The sequence below is a fragment of the Rhinoderma darwinii genome, chromosome 3, assembly GCF_050947455.1.
Source record: "Rhinoderma darwinii isolate aRhiDar2 chromosome 3, aRhiDar2.hap1, whole genome shotgun sequence".
In the NCBI taxonomy this organism is placed as follows: domain Eukaryota; kingdom Metazoa; phylum Chordata; class Amphibia; order Anura; family Rhinodermatidae; genus Rhinoderma; species Rhinoderma darwinii.
In genome coordinates, this window is record NC_134689.1 from 145915841 (window position 1) to 145936751 (window position 20911).

The window sequence follows — 20911 nt, forward strand, 5'->3', positions numbered from 1 at the left end:
ATCTTTGATGTAGTTTTTGTGGCGGTTTTTAGCTAAAGCCAGAAGCGGATCCAAAAGGAAGGAAATGTATAAAGACAAGACTGATGCATCTCATTTCTTTTGTGTCCACTTTTGGGTTTGGCTAAAATAAAGTGAGCTAAAACTCCTACAAAAACTGAATCAAAACTGTGTGTGTGATCCTGGCCTTAGGGTATGTGCACACGTAGTGACCAAAAACGTCTGAAAATACGGAGCTGTTTTCATTGGAAAACAGCCCCTGATTTTCAGACGTTTTTTGAGCAACTCGTGTTTTTCGTGGCGTTTTCGCAGCGTTTTTTACGTCCGTTTTTGGAGCTGTTTTCATTGGAGTCTATGAGAAAACAGCTCCAAAAACGTCCAAAGAAGTGCCCTGCACTTCTTTTGCCAAGGCTGTATTTTTACGCGTCGTCGTTTGACAGCTGTCAAACGATGACGCGTAAATGACAGGTCGTCGGCACAGTACGTCGGCAAACCCATTCAAATGAATGGGCAGATGTTTGCCGACGTATTGTAGCCCTATTTTCAGACGTAAAACGAGGCATAATACGCCTCGTTTACGTCTGAAAATAGGTCGTGTGAACCCAGCCTTAAAGTCAAGACCAGGAGTAGATCCTGAACACAGAAAAAGTGTAATAGAAACATTTACACCTCTTGCACACGACCGAGTTTGGGCCGTGAAATGCGGTCCGTGTGTCGGATGGATTTCCCAGCCTGACCGCGGTGCAGGTGAATGGGACTCCTGGCATTATATACATTTATGATGCTAGGAGTCTCTGCCTCTTCACGGAACTGCTGTTCCGTACTGAACAAAATGATACAGTACGGAACAGCAGTTCTGTTAGGAGGCAGGGACTCGTTGCGTCATAAATGTCTATGATGCCAAGAGTGCCGTTCACCTGTACCGCGGTCGGGCCGGGAAATTGTTTTTCACAGCCCGAAATCGGTCCTGTGCAGGAGGTGTTATGCTTCACTTTTTTTTCTTTTATACACTTTTTGAAACGAATGAAAAATCCTGATCTGAACAGTGTGTATGAGGCCTAACATGGAGTTTTTGTTTGCTGTGTATACATGTAGGTCAGGTATTGCCTATGACTGACAGAGGCTATCTGCATATCTCGCAACTTTCAAGAATCACAAAGAGGGACAACCGATGAGGCGCGCAACATTTTTTTTTATTTTAAGCCACACCTCTAATCCCACCCATTCCCCGCCCATACACACCCGATTCAACCCACACAGTATCATGCTCCCATAGTGCCTCCCACACAGTATAATACCAAATAGCTGCCACCATACAGTATAATGCCCCCATAGCTACCACCATACAGTATAAAGCCAACACAGATGCTTCCATACAGTATAATGCCCATACAGATACCTAATCCCCGTTGCCTACTCTGACCGGGGATTCCACTCCAAGAGGAGCCACTGACGTCAATGTCCATATAAAGACAGTGACCTCAGGGGTTTCCTCTAGGTGCGGAATCCCCGGCCAGATCGGCAACAGGAATTCCGCTCAAGGAGTAGCCACTAATTCTGAAGCAGGGAACCATCAGCTCCCTGCTTCAGAGTTATTTCAGAGCGGAGGAGCTCCTCCGTTCACCGCAAACTCCCCAGGCACAGCGCTACTGTAAGCGCTGTGCACGACAGTACTGTCCATATATAGACAGTGACGTCAGTGGCTACTCCTTGAGTGGAATCCCCGTTGCCGACTCTAGCCAGGGATTCCGTTCCAGGAGGAGCCACTGACGTCAATGTCCATATATGGACAGTAACCTCGGGAGTGGAATCCCCGGCCAGATCCTCGCCAATGGGGATTCCGCTCAAGAAGTAGCCACTAATTCTGAAGCAGGGAACCATCAGCTCCCTGCTTCAGAATTAGTTCAGAGTGGAGAAGCGCTGCCTCGGGGAAGCCCTTGATAGTACTGTTTATATATGAACAGTGACGTCACTGGCTACTCCTTGAGTGGAATCCCAGTTGCCGACTCTGGCCGGGGATTCCGCTCCAAGAGTAGTCACTGATGTCACTGTCCACATATGGACAGTATCATCAAGGGCTTCCACGAGCATAGCGCTTACAGTAGTGCTGTGCCTGCGGAGTCCTCGGCGAGCGGAGGAGCTCCCTCTGTTCCTCTGCTCTGAACTAATTCTGAAGCAGGGAGCTGATGGTTCCCTGCTTCAGATTTAGTTTGAATCCCGGATGGTTGGGAGGTATGGCTATCTGTACTATAGTATTCTTTGGTTTGCTAGTTTATTTCTTTATTTTCAAGTTTGCCACAAACAGAAAACTGCTGGGCAAAGGTTATCCACTTCAATATCATTTAGGCCCAGTTCATACAGAGTTTTTTTAATGCGGAAATTACGTCGGAATCAGTGCCAAAAAACTTCCAAAACCGCCTCCTATTGAAATTAATGACGCAGGTTCGGACGTTTTTTGGCACTAATGCTGTATGAACTGTGCCTAAATTATATTGGCGTGGATAAACTTTACCCAGCAGTTTTCAGCTGCTCACGTTAAAAAAAGCGGCATGCTCTTCCTTGCAACGGTTCCGTCTCTGACCTCCCATTAAAATCAAAAGGAGGCAGAGAATGCGTTTTTTGACCGCGGTGCTCAATAGCCGCAATTCCTGAAGGAATTTTGTGGCAGATTTTTTTCTGCCTGCAAAAAAACTCATTGTGAACAGGGCCTTAGAGTATCAGACTGCAAGCATAACAGCAGCACTTTTCTACTAGTGTCATCTGTTGATCCGCATTTCTTAATATGAATGCACATTATATGTAATGGATTGTGCAATATAGATGCTACTTGTATTACTATATGTAAGCAGAAGCACTTCACATTCTTCTACTAAACATTACATGAATTTATTATATATGTCATTTTAACATCTTCAGTTAGGCTACCTGACTGAACACATAGTCAAAATTCTGCAGATTTTTCCGCCTGAATATGCGGAAGTAAAATCCGCATTGGAATACAGTAGCACCCTGTAGATTTGAACAAATCTCATTTACATGCTGCAGAATTTTTCCGCACAGAGATTAAACTGCAGGAATTTCTGTTGCGGATTTTAACAGTAAAGCCGGGTTCCCACATAGCGTAAACGCTGCGTCATTTCCGCAACGGAATTCTGTGCATAAATTCCAAAGCATTTGCAGTAGCAGCAAAGTGGATGAGATTTAGAAAAAGTAATGTCCATGCTGCGGAAAAAAACCGCAGCGTAAACGTCAAAAATTTACCTGAGGTGTGTAATTAAATTGACATGCTGCATTTTGGTTGATTTTCTGTTGCAGGTTTTCCCCATTGAATTTAATGGGGATGCAAAACCAGCAACATAAAGCCAAGACCTGCGACTTTTGCGGTGTAATCGCAGCAAATACGCCGCAAAAATCGGAACTCCAAAAAACACAAAAAAAATCATACTTACACAGAACGCCCTCTTTTTTCTGCAGTCCGGCCCCCACAGGCTGCAGGGTCACATGGCCTGCAACGTCATCGTAGGAGGTTGGACAACATGCAGAGAAGACAGAGGGGGTAAGTATGAGCGCTTTCTTCTGCAGTGGAAATTTTGTTTGAAAATCCGCACCACAATGACGGAATGTACTGCGGGTTCCAGGTCGGACACACTGAGTTATTTTTAAGCAGTGTGTCAGACCCGTGGGAACCCGGCCTAAATATCACTACTTTCAGTCAGAGTATTGAAATCCGCAGTCAAATCTGCAACAAATTCAGCGAAAAAAATCTGCAGATTTTTCTTTCATGTGTGCAGGTAGCCTAAAATTTCTAGGAGGGGAGTCTAGCATTTCCCCAGGAGTACTCTATGGGTGCAGTCACATGCAGCAGATTTTTTTTTGCAGAAATTTAGCGACTGAAAATCAATTCCATTTATCTAAATGGGTTTGTTTTTGCAACAGGTGCATGTATTTCTGCAAGTTCCATTCAGATAAATGGAACTGAATTTCAAGCTCAAAAATCTCTGCAATAAAATCTGCAGCGTGTGAATCCACCCTTACCCTTGTTTGGACAGTGCATGACTTAATGAGAACCTTTCACATACCCATACATGTGCAGCTGAGTGCATCATATTATAGGCCAGGGCTGCACAAACCCTGGGGCACTTTAAAAAATGTTCCTATCCTCCTCTGGAGAGAGGAGAACGTGCGTGCGTGCACAGCTCCGATGCCGCTGTCGAAGATACTCCCGCCACCATGGAACCGAAGAAGAATTCACATTCTTCTGCTACTCTTCCGTTCTGTGGTGACGGTAGAGCTGCGCATGCGTGCGCGCGCGTGCACACGCTCTCCTCTCTCCAGCTCTTGCTGTGACACTGTCCGTAGCTGATTGGACAGTGTCACAGCAATGTTACATACCCCCTTGCCAATTACATGCCCCATTGACAGTTCAGGGGGTTATTTAAATATCGGGCGCCAAATATAACGGCACCGATATCTAAATAACGGAGGAGGATAGGATTTTTTTTATAGTGAGACAGGGTTTGTACAGCCCTGCCCATTACATGCTGCACTCAGCTTCACATGTATGGGCAGGTAAAAGGTTCTCTTTAACTCCTTAACGCCGAAGGACGGATATATCCGTCCTCAGCAGCTGCTAGTTCGCGCAGGAGGACGGATATATCCGTCCTGTGATGGCGCGGGTACTGAGACTATACCCACGCGATCAGCGGCAGGAGCACGGCTGTTATACACAGCCTGGCTCCTGCTGCAACTGCCGTAATCGAAGCACGCTCCGATTCCGGCAGTTTAACCCATTAAATGCCGCTGTCAATAGTGACAGCGGCATCTAATGTGTTTGACAGAGGGAGGGAGCTCCCTCTGTCACCCGATCGGCGCCCCCGCAAACAAATCGCGGGTCGCCGTCGGGTTTCCATGACAGCCGGGGGTCTAACAAAGACCCCCAGGTCTGTCTTCCGCAACTGCCCGTTAGGCGATGCCGGAGGCATGACCTAACAGGGTGCCTGTCAGTTTTACACTGACAGGCAATAATGCTTTGGTATACTAAGTATACCAAAGCATTATATATGCGATCTGCACATCGCATAGTGAAGTCCCCTGGTGGGACTTAAAAAAAAAATGTCAATCAGTTAAATAAAGTTTGTTGAAAAAAAAATAATAATAATTACAGTCAAAATCAAATAAAACTACTTTTTTTGCCCAAAAAGTGTTTTTTTCAGTAAAAGTGTCAAAACAAATAACACATACACATATATGGTATCCCCGCGATCAGACGAGCGAGGACACATCGGCACCAGAGGCTACAGTTGATTCTGCAGCAGCATCAGCGTTTGCAGGTAAGTAGCTACATCAACTTACCTGCTAACGCCGATGCTGCTGCAGAATATACTGAAGCCTCTGGTGCCGATGTGTCCTCGCTCGTCTGACACGATGCAGGACCTGTGAGTGACGACACAGCGTGATTTGGCAGAAGCTGGGCGTTCTGAAGAGAAGTGGATGATACTTCTCTTCAGAGCGCCCAGCTAGTAAAAGTATTAAAAACGCCCCGATGTACGCACATAATACACGCCCACTTGGACTTTTACTTTTAAACACACCCAGTTGTACTTTTGCAAGCCTCATTTGCATAACTACAAAAATGGTCATAACTTGGCCAAAAATGCTCGTTTTTAAAAAATAAAAACGTTACTGTAATCTACATTGCAGCGCCTATCTGCTGCAATAGCAGATAGGGGTTGCAAAATCTGGTGACAGAGCCTCTTTAACGTGCAAAATGGGCCGGTCATTAAGGGGTTAAAGAAGACCCGTCACCTCTCCTGACATGTCTGTATTTGTAAATAACTCTATTCCCCATGAAATAACAATTCTGGGGCATCTTTGCTTAGAACTCTACGTTGTACCGTTCCTTTGTTATTCCTCCTAGAAATTTATTAAGAAATTGACAACTAGGTGTTACCACTTGGGTGTGGCCCTACACAGACCGGTGCGTTCTGCAATGCTTTCATGGGAAAAATCCACCGTAAATGGTTTTTGTCACATTAAGGCCTTATTCACACGGAAGTGTCCATTTTGCGCGCGCAAAAATTGCTGCGTTTTGCACGTGCAAAAGGTTCGAATGGCATCAGCATATGGTGCGTGGCTGCGTGATTTTCGCGCAGCCGGCATCATTATGACACTCTGTTTTATGTTTACAAAAAGAAAAGCACGTGGTGCTTTTCTGTTTTCATTCATTGTTTTTACTACTGTTGCGCGAATCATGCTCGGCTCATGGAAGTGCTCCCGTGTGCCGAGCGAGATTTGCACGCACCCATTGACTTCAATGGGTGCGTACTGAGCGAAACACGGGCAAGTATAGGACATGTCGTGAGTTTCACGCAGCGCACATACGCTGCGTGAAATTCCCTGACAGTCTGAACGGCCCCATTCACTAACATAGGTCCGTGCGACGGCCGAAAAATCGGAAGCAGTAAAAAAACGCGAAAAAGAAGTGCAGGACACTTCTTGCCACGTTTTTGGAGCCGTTTTCCATAGACTCTATTGAAAAAAGCTCCAAAAACGGCCGTAAAAAACGACGCGAACATCGCGAGTGGCACAAAAAAACTGTCCCGTACTGAAAACATGATTAAAGTACGGGACAGTTGTCCCGCAGTGAGGCAGGGACTCCTAGCGTTGTACATAACTATGATGCTAGGAGCCCGGCTCCCTGCAGTGTGTTCGGTCCGGGACTTGAAGCCGAAATACGTTTCCGTCCATTACGGACCGAATATGCTCGTGTGAATCCAGCCTAAGGGTATGTTCACACGGCAGCGTCCGTAACGGCTGAAATTACGAGGATGTTTCCGCCTGAAAACATCCCCGTAATTTCAGCCGTAACGGCATGTGCAGGCGCTTGAACGCCGCGTCCATTACGGATGTAATTGGCGCTGCTATTCATTGGAGTCAATGAATAACGGCTCCAATTACGGCCAAAGAAGTGACAGGTCACTTCTTTGACGCGGGCGTCTATTTACGCGCCGTCATTTGACAGCGGCGCGTAAATAAACGCCTCGTGTGAACAGACAAACGTCTGCCCATTGCTTTCAATGGGCAGATGTTTGTCAACGCTATTGAGGCGCTATTTTCGGACGTAATTCGGGGGAAAACGCCCGAATTACGTCCGTAATTAGTGCGTGTGAACATACCCTAAGTGTTTTTACAAAGATACTTGTGCATCATAGGATTATGTTTTAATGCAAAAGTTCACTGTGAATAAAACATTTTGGTATAGGGGCTTGAAGCATTTCATTTTTAGAACTTGACGTGTCTCATACATGGGCTTTTAGCTATACTTTTATGTTTTTATTAGAGATCATGCAAACTATTATCTGAGTAGGCAGAAAACAAAGCCAGTGTCATTAGAGAAACCTATACAATGGACAAAGGGTGTGGTACCAGCTGCTACAAGGGAGAAAGAAGCAAATATCTCTGGAGAGACAGACAGTCTGCAGGAATAAAGTATATACAAATAGATTTATCGAGTGGCAATTAGCCCAAACACAGCTGATTTATCATTGTTGTAAACTCGGTACTACCCATTGAGCATTTCCATATATTTTAATGCATTTTATACAAATCCCAGGGATTATATTTAAAGTCATTTCATTCCTTATAGAGGCCTAACCAAATTTAAATGTAGACTAAATTGATCTTTCTTAAGTCTCCGCGTGCAGGCAGCTGGTCGTGTTCTTATAATAGATATCCGGGGATAAAATCTCCTTACAAGAGAAATACAAGAAGTCTGCCTTTAGTAAAGTAAATATAATCAAGTTGCCTCACGGAATACTCTGCATACTGTAATGTCACTTTATTCCTCCTCTATTCTACCGGTTAGTTCACATGCTTATTTAACATAATAAAATAGGCATCAAAACAGCGCTTGTAGAGCTGCTATATTCTTGTTACCTGAGCGTATGGCCTTACTAATACAATTCACATACAAGGATCGAGCTATATTTTCAGTATTGATTGCATTATTATTATTATTTATTGTTTTGGGTGTATTTTATGATAATAGGCCGGCTGCTGATCCTGAACTACGTGCTAAAGACACACCAACCTTAGCCAATTGATCCTCCCTATGACCAAGACTGTAACCACTGACCATTTAGAAGATGTTCCTTTACAAAATAACTTGTACTCTTTGTGACTGTGTTCCTTAATAAGAGAAGATTGTTAAAATATTTCATACCTCCTAGCAGATGTATATGGTTGTATAAACAGCGGAGTGGTTAACTCTGATGCATTGCAGCATTGGGTTTCGAGTTGACTACCACTTGAAAGGAGTTTGTATAGTTCTTCCATGTTGAGGTAGGCTTCGTGTGTGTATGTATGTATATATATATATATATATGGCTTGAGAAAGGTTTTTGTTGAACCGAAACGTTGCTGTGTTGAGGTGAATAAATCCACCCTGCTTTTCATCTACCTTGAAGTCCTGGTGCCGTTACTGTGTTCTCTGTCTTTTTATATATATATATATATATATATATATATATATATATATATACACGTGTATGCATATGTAAATTATATGGATAGAATTATTGGGACACCTATATATTACAGCTACAGGAACTTTTATGGGAGTCCCATTCTAAATCCGTAGGCATTAATAGGGAGATGCCCCCCCCCCCCTGCGGCTAAAAGAGCTTCCACTCTTCTGGGAAGGCTTCCTACAAGATTTTGGTGTGTGTCTGTGGGGATTTCTTGCCCATTCATCCAAAACAGCATTTGTGAGGTCAGACACTGATGTTGGATGTGAAGGCCTGGCTCGTAATCTCTATTCTAGTTCATGCCAAAGGTTTTCAATGGGGTTGAGGTCAGGGCTCTGTGCGGGCCAGTCAAGTTCTTCCACAGAAAACTTACCCAACCATGCCTTTATGGACCTTGCTTTGTGCACTGGGGCACAGTCATGCTAGAACATAAAAGGGCTGAACCCCAAACTGTTCCTACAAAGTTGGAATGATACAATTGTCCAAAATGTCTTGGTATCCTGAAGCATTAAGATTTCCCTTCACTGGATCTAATGGGCCTAGGCCAACCCCTGAAAAACAACCCCACAGCATTATCCCTATTCCGCTAGACGTTACATTTGGAACAATGCAGGTAACGTTCTCCTTGCATTCAACAAACCCAGACTCATCCATCGTACTGCCAGATAGAGAAGCGTGATTCAACTATTCACAGAACACGTTTCCACTGCTCCAGAGTCCAGCGACGACGTGCTTTACACCACTCCATCCAACACTTGGCATTGTGCTTGGTGATTTAAGACTTGCATGCAGTTACTCGGTCATGGAAACCCATGACATGAAGCTACCAGCGCACAGTTTTTGTGAAGATGTTAATACCAGAGAAGGTTTGGAACTCTGCAGTTATTGAGTCAGCAGATCATTGGCGACTTTTATGCACTATGCGCATCAGTTCTCGGCGACCCCGCTCTGTAACTTTACATAGTCTGTCACTTCATGGCTGAGTTGCGGTGGTCCCTAAACGCTTCCACTTTGCAATAATATCACTCACAGTTGATCATGGAATATCTAGGAGAGAAGAGATCTCGCAAACTGACTTGTTGCATCCTATTACAGTACCACGCTCAAATTCAGTGAAATCTTTAGAACGACCCATTCTTTCACAAATGTTTGTAAAGGTATACTACATGGCTAGATGCTGGAATTAATACATCTGTGGCAATGGGACCGAATGAAACACCTGCATTTAATGATAAAGAGGTGTGTCCCTATACTTTTGTCTATATAGTGTGTGTGTGTGTGTGTGTGTGTGTGTGTGTATGTATGTATATATATATATATATATATATATATATATATATATATATATTTAGTGCCTTAGGTGGCATTAGTGTTCGCAGTGTGCTGTCACCATTTTCTTGTGCGCTGTATAAATTTGCAGTTACAGGTGTTCTTGCACCTGTATACACGTTTTGTTTCATTTTGTTGGAATGTGATGTTCAAACTTTTGTGTTGTTTATCTGATTCATATATCTGGTACTAGTTGCTGCCTCCATTTTTTGATCTTGCACTCCTCCTATTCTGCCCTGGGTGATTTTAATTAGTTTAACGCTGGTTTCTACCATCCCCAAGTATATGTAGGTTTAGTCCCAGTTCTGGGTGTATATGCAGCGTAGGTTCCCACCTCATAGAGGTCGCCTTGTCGTGGCAGGTGGGCTCACACAATTTGATCAAAATGTGCGCTAAGAACCTCCCTATTGTAAGTAGATTTGGCAGTAATGCATATTTATATATATTTAGTGGCTTAGGTGGCATTAGTGTTCGCAGTGTGCTGTTGCCATTTTCTTGTGTGCTGTAAAAATTTGCAGTCACAGGTGTTCTTGCACCTGTATACACGTTTTATTGTTTCATTTTGTTGGAATGTGATGTTCAAACTTTTGTGTTGTTTATGTGATTCATGTTTGTGGGCTTAGTGACTACCTCCATTTTTTGATCCTGCACTCCTCCCATTCTGCCCTGGGTGATTTTAATTTGTTTAACGCTGGTTCCTACCATCCCCAAGTATATGTAGGTTTAGTCTCACTTCTGCGTCTATGTGCATAGTAGGTTCCCACCTCATAGAGGTCGCCTTGTCATGGCAGGTGGGCTCACACAATTTGATCAAAATGTGCGCTAAGAACCTCCCTATTGTAAGTAGATTTAGGTGGCATTAGTGTTCTTGTTTGCTATATATACATATATATCTTTGTATGCATAGAAATCATATTTGCTCTAGTGTATAATAGTATGTTGTCCCCTCATTTAACTATAACCTTATATTAGGTAATGTACTTAAAATAGCTTGCTTCATCTCTCTGCTTGAAATGTGTGCCATGCATTGCCTGCTGTTTCCGTAATCTATCCCTCCCTGCTAGTGCTCATAATATGACTTCCTTGCAGTTTAACAGCATGATTGTGAGTTGAAGCCATTCTCTATATTTATAATACTAGTGCCTTTTGAATGATACACACTCACTAAAATACTGACTCTTCTTCGGGAGAACCAATAATAATGTCAAGAGACCAAGTAATGCTTCTTAAATGTATCACTATTTTATGATTAACAATACATACTGAAATATTATTTTAATCTGTTTTTGTTTTTTTCGAAAAGTATATTTTATTCTCTTTCCTTTACATTATTATGGAGGCAGCCATCTTTTATAGCAGTCACTTGGACATAAGAAAGCAACATTTTCACTTTTATGGGAGAGTGTTGTGGGCATGCTCAGTCATATGTGCAGAAGTCACTATGAATGGAGGTGGCTAAGGTGGAAGAGGAGGTGAGGATTCAACACACCAATGGTGTGATCCTGTGTTACCGTATATGCCTACGGCTTTACAATACAGGTGTTACCTTTCATTGTAATTCTGTTCTCTGATGATAATGAGATGACCCAAACTCCGATTTATATAGGACAAGCTGAAAAGTGAACTCTATAAAATAGGAAGTATTAGCCTACTGTAAACTGGAATATTAGAAAGAAATATAGAAAGTGATATTGAAGAAAAAAAACAAAAAGGTAATTTACTGATGATAGATTTCCTTTGAAAAAATACAATCTTAATACCAGAAGAAAGAAAACTTTCTCTAAACTATCTCTAAGGCCACGATCACTCACTGCAGTATTGATGCAGTTCTTGGCTCCATTTTTTTTTTAGCTAAAGCCAGAAGTGAATTCAAAAGGAAGGAATGGTATAACATGAAGCAGGGGCATTGCTAGGGTCTTAAAAGAGCAGGGGCACAAGCCCCGAGACATAACTTTACCCCCCCCCCCCTGCGGAATTATTCCTTTTTTACATATATATCAGAGATAGCATGTCTACAAGACTAAGGCTCCTATAGCTACACCGCTGGATAGAATTGGATGCATTGTCTCAGCAGACGGTATCACACATTATAGGCTTAGATACATGGCCCCAGCAAACCGTATCACACATGATAGGCTTAGATACATGGCCCCAGCAGACAGTATCACACATGATAGGCTTAGGTACATGGCCCCAGCAGACAGTATCACACATGATAGACTTAGGGCTCATTCAGGCGAGTGTGAATCTCATCCGTGTCCTGTGCACAGCCCACGGACCCGTTGATTTCAATGGGGCTATTCACACATACTTGAGTATTTACGCAGCGAGTGTCCGTTGCGTGAAACTCACTGCATGCCCTATATCGGTGTGTTTTCAAGCACCTAGTCACCCATTGAAGTCAATGGGTACGTAAAAGCCACGGACAGCACACGGACGACATCCGTGTTAATGTTAGCCTCTGCACCGGTTAACATTAAGCCCACCTTAGTAATGAACGCTGTCAATCAGCCAGCAGCCATTACTAAAGCGGTAGTAAAAATCTTAAAAGAAAATACAAAGACATAGATAAAATATTTTATTTAAATAAAACCCGCCACAACACTCATTAACCATTTTATTGAAAATAAAATAAGTAGTCCTCGAATCCGACATAGTCCAACAACCGAACCTGTAAAAAAACACAAAAAAAAACACATTAGTAACACATGTGGTAGGCTTAGATACAGGGTCCATGTGTGATACTGTCTGTTAGGCCATTTATTTAAGCCTACCAGAAGGTAGGCTTAGATACAGGGCCCCAGCAGACAGTAATCTTATACTGTATAAGATTACTGTCTGCTGGGGCCCTGTATCGAAGCCTACTATATGGTAAGCTTAGATACAGGGCCCATCAGACAGGGTCAACATGGGCCATGTATCTTAGAATACCATTTGGAATGCTTGGATACAGTGTCCATGTGTGACACGGTCTGTTAGACCCTGTATCTAAGCTTACAACAAGGTAGACTTAGATACAGGACCACAGCAGACCGTAACATTCCTCATCGGCTCCGGGTGCAGCGGATGTCCCAACACCATCTAGCATCGTCATGACGTGAGAAGACGTCAGGACTTCCGCTGCGCTCGGGAAGGAAGATGGGTAAGTACTGTATGTGTCGTTATTATAGTAACAGTGGCCTGTGTATTTTATTACATAGGCCCCAGTTACTATAGTAACTTTTACAGATGCGGCACGAGCGGCCGCGGCCGGGTGGCAATAACGACCGCTGGGACCCGAATGCGGCAGTCGCCGGGGATCCGGGGCCCTGGGCCAAAGATCCGGGGCTTGGGCCCCAAAGGCCCGATGCTAGTGAAGCCCCTGACATGAAGACTGATGCATCTCTTTTCTTTTGTGCCCACTCCTGTGTTTGGCTTAAAAAACTGAGCCAAAAATTGCATAAAAACTGTGTGTGTGTGTGTGTGTGTGTGTGTGTGTGTGTGTGTCCAGCTTCAACCATAGATTTTTCCATCTCATGGGACTAATCAGAAAAGATCAGGGTTCTGGATAACTATATGAGATTCAATTTTAACAGAATAAATGCATCAGCATAAAGATGGTGTTCACTTTAATGACGAGATGTCCTAATTATAATTTGACTTGGAGCTAGAGCTACATATTAATCTATTGCTTATATTTTCTAAAAACTGTCTACTAAGAGAAAAAGCAAAATTCATCACATAAATTTTTTTTGAATGAGATGTGAATTGCTTCTTTAGAGCTGGAGCAAAATGAAAGTATTTTTGCAAAGTGGAAATAACTGCTGTTTCCTCTACATGGCAGGAAATACCCTTGATTTAATTTTATTAGCAATATTTTACAAACAAACACAACTATGCATACCTAGTGTCTCTAATTTAATCAAACATGCTCTTAGGGCCCATTTACACGGGACAATAATCAGCCAAACTAGCGGTCTTACGAATACTCGTTTCCGATCATTGGCCCGATCAGCCAACAAACGAGCAAATGCTCATTTTTCTGGCTGATGACATTATTTATGGAGCCTATAAAATCATCATTGTCGGCAGCACATCTCCCTGTATAAAGAGATGTGCTGCCGCCAATGATGCAGACTGTCTGGGGACCGAAAGATTGTATTTAGAGTCGTTCATCCCCATACAGTTTGCTTTGGCCCGTATAAAAGGGCCTGTAAACAAGCGCCGATCATTATGTAAATGAGGCTCTGTAGATGAGCGCCAACCCTTATGTAAACGAGGGTCTTTAAGCAAGTAGCGATCGTTATGAGCTAAACTAAGCTTTACACATATTCCTCAATGACAATGCTGTTTTGGTGTAGACATATGTATAAATCAGTGATGGAGTGCACAGTCCAGCAGCAATACACCACTTTATTATTTTGCCCCATCAAGGTGGCAAATGATGAGTGTCATAGTGTAGAACTTACCATGGCACTTAACACGGGGTTCAGCAGTATTTTTTCAATAGGGAGAGGGCGAACAAACGCTGCCAGACACACGTAGCAGTAGTATATCTCCTGACACTATAATGGATCGGGCATGTTGAAATACACAATACACAATACTTGTTTTTATCGATATCCGTTGTCTCTTTTATTTATAATGACATTTGACAAGAACCCTGCGAAATTACAATATCTGTTGCTTTAATTTTCCATTTATATATTTCAGATATTAACCTGTCTAGACTAATGTGACTGACTATTCTATATTATAAGAAACAAAGATCTAAAAGTGCAGAAACATTAGGTATTCTTTTGTGTGACTTTTCTAGTGCGGTCTTCTGTTTTTACCACTTTTATGTTTATGTTTCTTCACAATTTGTTTCCACTATTTTTGTATATTGTATAAATGATATGCTTTTCTATGAAAGGATAATTGGCCATGTTCATTCTAGACATTGTGAGAGAACCATTACTTGTCTGTTTGCAGCTTCTTAAAATCTTGAAAAACTCTGGATCTCATCAATTTTAGCTAAAGCTGATTCCATCTCTTTCTTCTCAGATCAAGACGCAGTTAATTAACAAAAGTGGTTAGCTGAAGTAAGCCATGTACATGAGATAAAAGTTAGTGTATTAAAGGACGATTGTCGCGGAAAATTTTTTTTTTAGATCAATTTGCTTTTAGTGTTTTATGAAAACATTTCTTATTTATTTGTGTGTTTGTGTTTTACTTTTTTTATTTTTTCACTTTTTCTTGTCTATGGGGGCTGCCATTTTTTTTCCATCTCTGTATGTGTCGATTAACGACACATACAGACATGGAATACGGCACATACAGCCCCATAGTGAATGCGAACGGGGCCCGTTCCATCCACTATGCTGTACGCCGTCTGTGTGGGAACGGCGCATGCGCCGCTCCCACACAGTCCAAATTGTAGGTCTTCGGCCGAGCGACGTCCGGCGCGATTTTCTTGTGGACCGGAAGCCGCGGCCGGACAGTAAGATTACTACTTTCGGTCGCGGCTTCCGGACTTGTGCACTTGGAGCGGAGGGAGCAGATGGAGCGGACGGACCGGAGGGAGCAGCGGCGGCAGGAGCAGGTAAGTTAGGTCTGTGTATGTACGTGTTTTAGTGTGTGATTACTACTGTATGTAAACCTACTACACTGTGTGTTAGCTCAAAAAATGGCGACACACAGTGTAGGAGGTTTGACCGTTCAATCCCCTCGTTTCTCCCGGCACTAGCCAGGATAAGGGAGGGGGGATTCTGTGAGCTCACTAGAGCGAGTGTGTATTCTCAAATTTTGCAGCATAAAGCAATGTGGTTGCTTTACCACATGCCAATGCTGCAATTTTGGGAATTGCTCCATCTAGTGACCAGCACTGGGAAATGTTATAAATTAGAATCTAATTTATAATATTTCCTGACTCGTGAAAAAATTAAAGAAATTTGAACAATGTTTAATCATGTATACACTAACTGTTTAACTTAAAAAAAAAAATTACTTGTAGTGCTTGAGATGCACTCCACACCTTACAACATCAAAACCCATATAAGAGTAGAATAAGCATCACACACTATGTAATGGAATATAAAAATGTAAATTTTATTGTTCAATAATTAAAAAATAAAAAAAGAATTCACATACATAAATACATACAAAAATTATCATACAAAAATAATGAGTCGACTCTTTGGCGCCGGTCCACCTAGTCACTATCCCATTGTTTAGACTGCGTTTTTATCCAGCTACTAAAAGTGCCGGTCTTTCTTTTGTGGCAGGACAAGTAGTTCTCACCTTTAAAAGGTTTGGGGGGTTGGGCGTGGTATTACCTCCAGATGGCTCATTGGTGTCGATCTCCAACAATACTGATTTCCCTCCGGTGTTGTCATAATTTTTTGTCTTACTCATCTAAACCTTCACCGTTGACCTTCCACCAGGTTTTGACGCCCCAAGGCCTTAAGCCCTTGGATCTCATTTTGTCGGAGTCGGAAAGATCGATACTGAGTCGTTGGGATTTTCTTAGGTTACAACATTTTTACAATGCTAATAGGATGAAGCTGCGTTTGCATAGGGACTTGACTCCCCTGGAACGATTGTGTATTGCTTCTTCCACACCGGTTAAGCCTATATCTCTCATTTATAACCTATTGCAAGACTTGAGTATTGATACTCTTCCATCCTTTGTGAAGGGGTGGGAGAGGGATCTGGCCTCTGCCCCATCAGTGGCTGATTGGTCGAAGGCTTTTGTCCTAAGTCATAAATTTTCTATTTCTTGTAAAGCCCAGGAGACTAATTATAAGATCTTATCTCAGTGGTATTGGGTCCCGATGTTGTTACACGCCTTTTATCCGGAGGTGCCAGATTATTGTTGGTGTTGCAAAAGCACAGGTGGTACGATGTTGCATATCTGGTGGGGGTGTCCCTTAATACATGCATTTTGATCTAGAGTGGTGGAGCTGATTCATAAGATTACGGGCCAGGTGCTGCCCAACTCCCCGGAGGTTTTGCTCCTATCCATGCTTCCTGGCTCGATTCGAACGTATACAAAAACTCTGATTAGCTTCCTACTAATTGCAGCTCGCACAGTTATCCCTCGCTTGTGGAGGACTGTTCGGGCACCAACGATTACGGAATGGTTCCAGGAAATATTACATCTGCAGAGAATGGAGGAGGCTACGCAGCCTCATGATGTGCCATATAGGGATGTGGGCTTAGTTTGGGAAGAGTGGAAGGTGTTCTGTGGGTCTGGTGAATTCTTATCGTATGCCTAGGGCTCGAGCAGGGGGGGTTGTGGGACGGAGTAGGGAATGGTGGAATTGCTATTCCTGATGTGGATAGGGGGAAGCTTGTGAGGGGAGGTGGGTTTGTTATGGTGGGATATGGGATGTCAGTGGCTGGAGTTCTCTGGGTTTTGGCTTAGCTTTTATTTTCTATCCTCTCTCTGGGAAGGTGTGTTTCCTAGAGAAGTGCGTTATTGAGTGGTTCTGGTCGCCGTGGTGCCTACTCCATCGTTTGCATTTTCTCTTATAGCATATATAGTATTTTTATCTGATGTGTATGTATTTTGTAATACTTTTCTTTTCCTTCTTTAATGTATATCCTTACTCTGCTGGCTCAGAAGCTAGCTGTCTAATGTGAATTGGAATGTGCATGCATAACTATTTTAGTTTATTTTGAAGTTTCTCTAGTCGCTTGGAGCGTCTTTTTGCTACTCTGCTGGGTTTTTGTTTTTTTATATCCAAATGTAAAACTGTCGACAAAAATAAAAGAATGTTAAAAAAATGTAATAAATAATGAGTCACATAGTAATTGACCAGTCCCAGCACAGCCAAACAGATTGCCATAGCAAGGTATAAATATGTATAAAAGGAACAATGTCCACTGTACACAACAAAAAGCAAATAGTGGGAACCAATGTCAAAATGTACTAATAATGTGCAAATCCCTTTCCTACAGATATAAGGTTTAACATTGCATATAAATAATTGCTTACCCATAGGGGCTGTTTTAAGGGCTGACTGATGCCCGCCCCATTAGATAAAACATTTGTGGCAGGAGTGGCCGATAATTGAATGTGCATGGGTCCTTCTGACTGTCCCTTGAAAGCAGATGTTGGAGAAAAGCGGCATCAGGTATGTTGAATTTAAATATGCCTGATCCTTTGTTCCTACGGGAGAACTAAGGATCTGCCAGTGGCTTATTTCCCTCTTCCCATTTAAATAGAAATGCATACTCAGCCGCAATATTTATGGTGAAGATGGGAGTAATAGCTGTCAGACGACAGGGGAAGCCATATTTAGCAAGATGGAGAGAACTCTGTCATTTATGGCTCCATTTTGATACTTACAACAGTCTACACTTGATCAAAGGTTTCTATTTCTGTAAAAATGCGGTTTGCAGAATAATTGTATTCAAGCCATAATCCTAGTCTATAATCAGAGCTTTGAACCTTGACAGCACGGGGTTGCTACTTTTCTAATGGCTTAGTCATTGGATCATCTTCATGGTATTTCGAAAAAAATCCCAGGTGTCTAACCAATTAATTTTTGTTATTCACATTATTTTTGGACATCAGTATGTAGATAAGCAGATAGTAAAAAAAAAAATCTGAAAACAATAAACCAGACAGATCCATTAGATTTACTTGAGTTTTTGGATAATGAGTTGCTTTGGGTCACTATCTAATATACACTAAATATGCGAACACTGATGTACCTATAGTCCCAGTACCACGGAACATTTCATGTTCCCTTTCATTTGATATTTTATAATAGTTGTGTTATATTCTATCAAGCAAACAAAGTAAATAACAAAGTGCATCTGGTTTATAGGAGGAAGCTATTGTTGTGTTTTTGATCTGTTCATGCTCATACTGATGTCATTGAGTTTAGGAGTTAAAACTGTAAGTATGTTACATACCTATTGACTGTAAATGATATGTAAGCATATTTATGTGTATTTATGCATAAACAACATCTGTGTTTATGGTGAGCTCTGTGCTTATGTTGCTTTGGCATCAGCGCCATTGAACTGTGAATAAATGCATGAATTCATCTGCTGCTGATGCCCAGGGAATTAGAAATACAACAATTTGACTTCAGTTTTTCAAAAATATTATGGAAGAAGCACGAATCTCCGAATAACTTAGAAATGCTAAATACTTATGTTTGGGTTAAAAAACAGTCTAAGGCCTCATGCACACGACCGTATTTTTTCCCACCCGTAAATACTGGCGTAAATACGGGTCCGGTGTCACACGTATTCCACCCGTTTTGCACCAGTATTTACGAACCCGTGCTCGTAAATATGGGTCCGGTGTCACACGTATTCCACCCGTATTTACGAGCACGTTTTTGGCGGCAAAATAGCACTGCACTAATCGGCAGCCCCTTCTCTCTATCAGTGCAGGATAGAGAGAAGGGACAGCCTTTTCTGTAATAAAAGTTAAAGAAATTCATACTTACCCGGCCGTTGTCTTGGTGACGCGTCCCTCTCTTCACATCCAGCCCGACATCCCTGGATGACGCGGCAGTCCATGTGACCGCTGCAGCCTGTGATTGACCTGTGATTGGCTGCAGCGGTCACATGGCCTGAAACGTCATCCAGGACGTCGGGCCGGATGTCGAGAGAGACGCGTCACCAAGGCAACGGGCGGGAGACCGGACTGGAGGAAGCAGGAAGTTGTCGGTAAGTATGAACGTCTTTTATTTTTATTTTTTACAGGTTTATACTGATCGGTAGTCACTGTCCAGGGTGCTGAAAGAGTTACTGCCGATCAGTTAACTCTTTCAGCTCCCTGGACAGTGACTATTTACTGACGTCGCTTAGCAACGCTGCCGTAATGACGGGTGCACACATGTAGCCACCCGTCATTACGAGAGCTCCATAGACTTCTATGGACTGTCCGTGCCGTTATTACGGCCTGAAATAGGACATGTTCTATCTTTTTCAACGGCACGGGCACCTTCCCGTGAGAAAACGGGAAGGCACCCGTCGCCAATAGAAGTCTATGAGCCCGTTATTAGGGGTCGTAATTACGACCCGTAATAACGGGAGTTTTTACGGTCGTGTGCATGAGGCCTAACTATTCTAATAAAGTTGTTGGAAGCCACGCGTCAACACGAACACCCAAGGCGCTCCATCTAAATTTGGCGGGGGGAGTGTTGGTCCATGGCCAAGACACCACAGCTCCTGTCACTGTGCTTAGCATGCAGTAACAAGACACAGCCATGGCGCGTGACATCATCATCCTTAGACCTATCAAGGGGAATTGATCCCTAATGTCCTTGCTTTATTATCAAACCATGTGGTGTGTTTTCTGCCATTTTCCTGAATAGTCCTGTGGATTTCCTGTGTTTGCTTGACCCTGCTTTCATTTGATTACCTATATACCGACCTTTGGCCTGACCCGCGAACATGCCTCCTGCTACCTATTTCTGCATCTGACGCTGACTGCTCTTTAAAAACCCAGATCCATTTGACCAAGCATGCTATCTACAGCTCAACCTTCTATTGGGAACTATCCTGAGGACCATGACCTGGGAGTCCAGTCAGCAAAGTTCACACTCCCTTGCTGGAGTTAAGGATGAAGACAGGCAAGATTTATTAGACTACGCACCTCAGGTTAAACAGCACCAACCAAATAATGGTCTCTGGAAATTGTTTTCTCGTCTGTTGTCCGCCAATTCCTACCCTGCAGTAATGGCTGCTGCTTGCCAGGGACCAGCATCCTGGTACTCTCTTGGGCAAAGAATCAAATAGAAAGCGTTAGGCTGGGTTCACACACACACACACACACTATTTACGGACGTAATTCGGGCGTTTTAGCCCCGAATTACGTCCGAAAATGCAGCTCAAAAGCGTCGGCAAACATCTGCCCATTCATTTGAATGGATCTTACGATGTTCTGTGCCGACGGTCATTTTTTTTACGCGCCGCTGTCATAAAAAGGCGGCGCGTAAAAAAGACGCCCGCATCAAAGAAGTGCCTGTCACTTCTTCAGACGTAAATGGAGCCGTTTTCCATGGACTCCATGGAAAAACAGCTTCAATTACGTCCGTAATGGACGCAGCGAAAGACGCCTGCACATGCCA

General features: G+C 42.9%; 1 long non-coding RNA gene across 2 annotated transcripts in view; it reads left to right on the forward strand.

Annotated features, from left to right (window-relative positions):
- The first annotated feature begins 12883 nt into the window (after window positions 1-12883).
- LOC142751126 (uncharacterized) overlaps window positions 12884-20911 on the forward strand; it is a 129304-nt gene continuing 121276 nt past the window's right edge. For both annotated transcript variants that reach the window (XR_012882716.1, XR_012882717.1), the window contains exons 1-2: window positions 12884-12993; window positions 14544-14621. This is a non-coding gene — a long non-coding RNA (uncharacterized LOC142751126). The remainder of the gene's footprint in view (window positions 12994-14543; window positions 14622-20911) is intronic.